Below are 5,934 nucleotides of genomic sequence, written 5' to 3'. Positions count from 1 at the left end.
TAAAGTCGTAGTAAATTATTTATTTTTTCAACGGTCAACACCATTTCATAGCAATTGATAAGCAGTACATGACTGCTTGAAAAGTTTTACATAACATGCAAAGATAATATTAACCATAATAAATGTGAGTGTGAATGTCCTTCATTGTTAATTGTTTATTCCCCATTGTAAGGGCCGTTAATGTGCTGTTTATGGGGTAATGGAAATAAATAAATATCGTGAAACTAACAACAACTCAAAATATACAACAAGCAATAACTAAAAAGATGATAATAAATAAACAAAATAATAAAAAATAACATAATAAATACTCTTTACACTTACCAACAACTCAGAATATGTGCAGGCAATGGCTACAAAGATTGATTCGGTCTATAGCATGTAAACCTCTTAATATCAGTCTTATTACAGTCTTTAACAGTCTTCATTAATAACATGCAAATAAGGTAATGAGGTTGAATAGGAAGAACTTATTAGAAACTTAGGAAAATTGCCTTTTGATCAAAATGGATTCGAATGACTAAAATAACATATATGCCGTCACATCCGGTGTTAGAAAGTAATTCATATATTAATCACATAACGGCAGCGAAAAATTGATATTGTACATGAGACCACACGATACTTTTTCCTCATCTTGACTTAGTTTCAGATATTTTAAACGTAGTAAGGATGCCCGTGCAATATAAAATTACGCGATTTTTGGCATTAAATGGAACACAACTAGCGTTTGAAAACTATTTAGGTCGTTACATTATGTAAGGGATTTATTGAAGTGCTATGAAGACAAGTATGAAAATAAATGTTGTCTGGTCGCGAGAGAACTCCTATTACTCAATTTCATTATTTCATCTGTTTTCTATGAGCCCGGCTAGCTCAGTCGGTAGAGCATGAGACTCTTAATCTCAGGGTCGTGGGTTCGAGCCCCACGTTGGGCGAAATTTTTTCGTGCTGGATCTAGTTTAGGTACTTCACTCGTTGTTGCATTCGGTGAAAATATTATTCTTTTTCGTTTGTAATTGTAAATTAACTCATAACCCAGCATCAGCGAGTGTATATTTTGCCATGTTAAATTTGAGTTTCGCTGACAAATAAGGCGGATTTAATTACGTCATTCATGACACATTGTGCGAGTGGATGCAAAATCGGCGAAATTTGATATTGTGAAAAGCACGCGCAAAAACAGCGCAGATCGTAATCCAAATTTTAAGTCGAACACATCGTGAATTGTGCCCAAAGTAATATCAAATCGCCTGGCAAATCATCGTATGGCGAGTTCATTGTAAAGCGGACTCTATCGTATCCTGAGAATTTCAGGCTGCACCATGCGCGTTATGCGTAATTTATATGTGAATATTATTAACAAAGTATTCTACCAATTTTGGTAGGTTTCCATGGAGTACCGACGAAGCATTCTGAGAGCCTCCTCTTTCTTCAAGCCCTTCCCTCATCAGTTCACAATAGCTAAGGCCTACTCCCTTTCATTCCATCTAAAAATTCTATTATCTTCCCTCTTCTCCCTCGCTTAATAAGCATTCCACCGTCTAACACTGCTTTCAAGATCACCTCCCCGCTAAGTACCTACTCCCTCCATTGCGAATTTTTATTGGCCTGAGTGGCGGCTGAGTCAAGTACTCGCCTCCCTAACCGAAGATCGCTGGTTCGAGTTCCTCTTGGATAAATACTCTATCCAGGGACCGTATTCTGTATTTCGTCGGTACTGCACCGATCGGTTTCCCTTTCAAGCCCACCGACTGGACATCATTCCATACCGACAACGGTTTCCGTACCGACGTCGGCACTTTCAGGGATTCTGTAAGGTCGTCGGTTTCAAACCAGTCGGTACGGTTCCCCTTCCTTCCCAAACAGGGAAAATCCGAATATATCCGAAGTTAGAAGTCATCTAACGTGTTACCACCAATGAAAGAAGGGTAAAAACAAGTGAAGACTCATCGGCACAGCTTGTTGTCGTCATTCTCAATCTTTTTATTTGCGAAAATTACGACTTATTGCTAGATTAAGATAATCGATATTGGATAAGTTGTTAACAATGCTTATATAATGTGCGGTAGTAATGCTGTACCTACAGAATCGAAGGAAACAATATTACAACATCACAATAAAGTCTGTATGTGATGGAGATTGTTGTTGCTGGAATGAATTATTGAAACTATCCTTGAGATCGTAGCTTCTTTTTTTAAATATTGGTTCCGTATATTGCTATTTATTCATGATTTGGTAATATAGTTGTCATTAAGTAGGTTCCGTCTAAATGTTATCAACGGAAGGCTATGCCATTGGCACCGTAGCAGACGAAAATAACATACCATGGAACGTGAACGTAGGATTCAAAAGCAAATGTAAATATCATATTAGAGGAACAAGTTAGGAAATTGTTATAAAAATATGGAGCTGGGTGCAATTAAAAGAAGTGTAATGACGAGGAAGTAAATAAATTGTGATTGGCTGAAATACATATGTTTAAGTTGCGCATTCCAAGTGAGAGAAAATGATAATATTGCGGCAAACCTCATACTTATCAACAAATACCTTCTTTTATCGTCAAGGGAATCAATGGCTGACGATAAAATGAAATATAGCTGCCTGTTACAAATGAAAGAAACTGATACCGTTGTGGAAAACTTCATACTTAAATAAAAAGATCTTATTTCTATGCCGAGAGAAACGCCAAATGATGATTGAGTGAAATAATAGTTGCCTATTCAGAGTGAGATAAAGTGATAACATTGCGGCAAAACTCATATTTAATCAAAAATATATTTTATGTCAAAGGAGCAAATAAATGATGATAGAGAGAAATAAAGCCTATTACAAGCGAGTGAAAGTGGTAACATAAATGAGAGAAAGTCATTATATGTTAGCTAACCTCATGCTTATTAACCAATCTCTTATATTTCTGTCAAGGTAATCAATATAGATGATGACACAGTGAATTATAGAGTCGTATTCGAAGGGGCAGAAAAAGATAACATTGCAGCAAACCTCATTATTTACTCGGTGATGAGGTAAAAACAAAATAAAACGTACCATGCGCACCGGGGAGTTCATGAAACCCACTAGTCGGTGGCCGTACCGACACCTTTTTGCTGTCGGTACGGCTACCTGCGGCTACCGACGATCTCCCGTCCTCACGTCGGTGCCGCACCGATCGGGTTCGTACAGAATCGCACCACTGCTTGCCGGGAGTCGGTGTGACGTCGCACCCGACGAATCGGTGCCGCACCGATCGGTTTAGAGTTACAGAATACGGCCCCCGGATATGATTATTCATGGTCACTCTTTCATAGTTGTTGAATAACCCTATCTTATGTGGCCTCATTGTTACTCGAGCCCGTGGACTAGTGACTCGCCAAAAATGCGGTAGAAATTAGTTAATTGGCATTAGTAACTTTAAATTACAATTCGTTTATTTTAGTTCATACCGTATATTTCTACGTATAATTAAGGATATGCGTTAACGTGGTCGTAGTACCTTCGAAAATGTTTAAGAGGGCTGGGCTTTCCTCATTATTAACCACTTACCCATGTTATTTTCAATTTCATTCTGTGGACTTTCATCAGATCCTTCAAAAGACAGAACAGAGGAAAGATATGTTAAATTAATAAACGCCTCGGTGTCTTTGTACTTTTCCTAGACTATTGCTACACTTGATGCTCTACGTTAGCGGATTATCACCATATCTATGAAGAGAACATGTGTACAAGAAGTTACACTATCAGAAGCCGATTATGCAGCAACAGCCCGGCTAGCTCAGTCAGTAGAGCATGAGACTCTTAATCTCAGGGTCGTGGGTTCGAGCCCCACGTTGGGCGAATTTTTTTATCCGCCGCAGTGGCGGCTGAGTCCTTGCCTTCCAAGCCGAAGGTCGTGGGTTCGAGTTTCTCCTCGGTAGTCAGCCACTATCCGCGACATGGATGTTCATGATCGCTCGTACTTAACACGTTGCATATGGATGGCGAGAATTCTCGTCACGTTTTTCCCGAACGTTCCGGACGGATGACGAAGAGTCTCGTCATTTAGCCGCGTCAACCTAAACAATTTTAAAGCGAACAATACGTATTCGTTAGTACGTTTTCAGTTGTTGTTCATTATTCATAATGAATTGATGCATCATAAAGTTTGATTGGATAAAGTTATATTCTAAACGTTAGCTTTTTAACCATGTTTAATCCAAAGGCATTTCACCCTAATAGGCACATATTTCCCAGATTCGGCGTTGCAAGGAATTTAAATACCCCGGTACGCAACTTGTGTTGAATACCCCAAATGTATAAGAAGTGATTCACTTCTTTGACTTTCTTTCTGCAGAACACTTTGCTTTACTGACTCCCTTAACCCACATACTGATGAGCAAGACTTCAGATATTGATTTTATTCAAATTTAACTCGGCTGTGTTATTGCTAATGTATCATTGCTGCTGTTGATGTGTTTAGATTGAGCTAGCCACTATCCGGGACACGGGGATTCACGATCGCTCATTGCCAATTGTACAATACCCTCATTATTAAAGGCCTCATGTTTACTGTTTTCGGAGTAGATGGATGTACTTTAGATTTCTGCTTTTTTTAATTCTTCACTGTCTCCGTGGCAGTTCCCCCTCCCATAAATTGGATTCCACGAGTGTTTCCGTCCTAGGTCATCTTTACTATTTCGACCTTTTCCTTTACTTCTTCTCCCTGTTGCCGTACGTCTAGGCGAGTGTATGTTATATACGGACCAAAAACAACTGCACCGACAGTTAAGACTCGATGGCGGCAGCATCTGGGGGTACAGACGGCGCGCTAATCACATCAGGAGTTCCAAAAAATGAGGGCAGTCTCACAGATGAGGTGGAATATTGCTAATTTTAAGTGATTCATCATAAGCAGAGCGACAATGAGTCCGATGGAGTGACATCAGACGACGATTCTTTTAAAATTCGTTTTTTGTGATACATGAAAGCGATTTTATTGCAGTTCGAACATTATTTTCCTCATATAGTCTGAGGTTTCAGGCGAGATGGAGTGGAAACGTGACATAATGAAAATGAAAGAGCAGGAGCAATTTCCACAATTTTACATTTATTAATACGACCGGTTTCGCTTTTCAGCATCATCAGGTGCTGCTGAAAATGCTGTCAGGCTGATGATGCTGAAAAGCGAAACCGGTCGTATTAATAAATGTAAAATTGTGGAAATTGCTCCTGCTCTTTCATTTTCATTATTTTCCTCATTAATATCAGTCATTTTATTTCATCTAATGTGACTTATCAAATACATGGAAGCCAAAAATGAGTGAGTGTGAGTATTTTTTCCGATTTTGGTATCTCACCGACTATGCTGATGGTCGCGGGTTCGATTCTCACCAATTTCTTGTCGTAAATTCTATAATGGGTTTTAACTACAATTTATACATCTGTTGCCTTAAAATTATTCTATTTTAAGCTCTCCATGAACACCAAGTTATCGCCAATCGCAATGACATCTATATCGAGATTTTCTAAAAATTGTTTAAATAATAACAGCTCAAAAAATGCTAAAATGAAAAGATATCGTAAAAATAATGCAAAAATCAGATTCAGACGATCAAAATCAGTAAATTACTCCTAAGTGTTTCTTTGTATTTCTTTCTACCGGATACCTTCCTTTAATGATTATCTTAACAAATATACTCATACGTTAGGCTTCGAGTACGTATTGACTTTATTTTACTTTTACACGGCCAGGTCATAGTTTAAGTATTATATCTGTTAATATGTTTCTCTCCTCTCCATACACTTCACCTTCTCCATTTTTCTCACAATCACACATTCAGAGCTTCCTGTCTTTCCTCGTCCACGTTTCTGCGCAGTAATTCGTTACACTCAACATCAGACTCTTCACTAGCCTTGAACTATCGTCTTATCAGCTATTTACTATACACGACCATAAAG

General features: G+C 38.4%; 2 non-coding genes across 2 annotated transcripts; both read left to right on the top strand.

The window, feature by feature from the left end:
* The first annotated feature begins 865 nt into the window (after positions 1–865).
* Positions 866–938, top strand: Trnak-cuu. The gene has a single exon. It is a non-coding gene; the product is annotated as a tRNA-Lys (tRNA).
* Positions 939–3,761: 2,823 nt separating this feature from the next.
* On the top strand, positions 3,762–3,834 carry Trnak-cuu. Its single transcript has one exon. It is a non-coding gene; the product is annotated as a tRNA-Lys (tRNA).
* Positions 3,835–5,934: the final 2,100 nt, after the last annotated feature.

Source organism: Ischnura elegans, chromosome 11 (assembly GCF_921293095.1).
Source record: "Ischnura elegans chromosome 11, ioIscEleg1.1, whole genome shotgun sequence".
NCBI lineage: Eukaryota > Metazoa > Arthropoda > Insecta > Odonata > Coenagrionidae > Ischnura > Ischnura elegans.
This window is presented reverse-complemented; position numbering and strand designations above follow the sequence as displayed.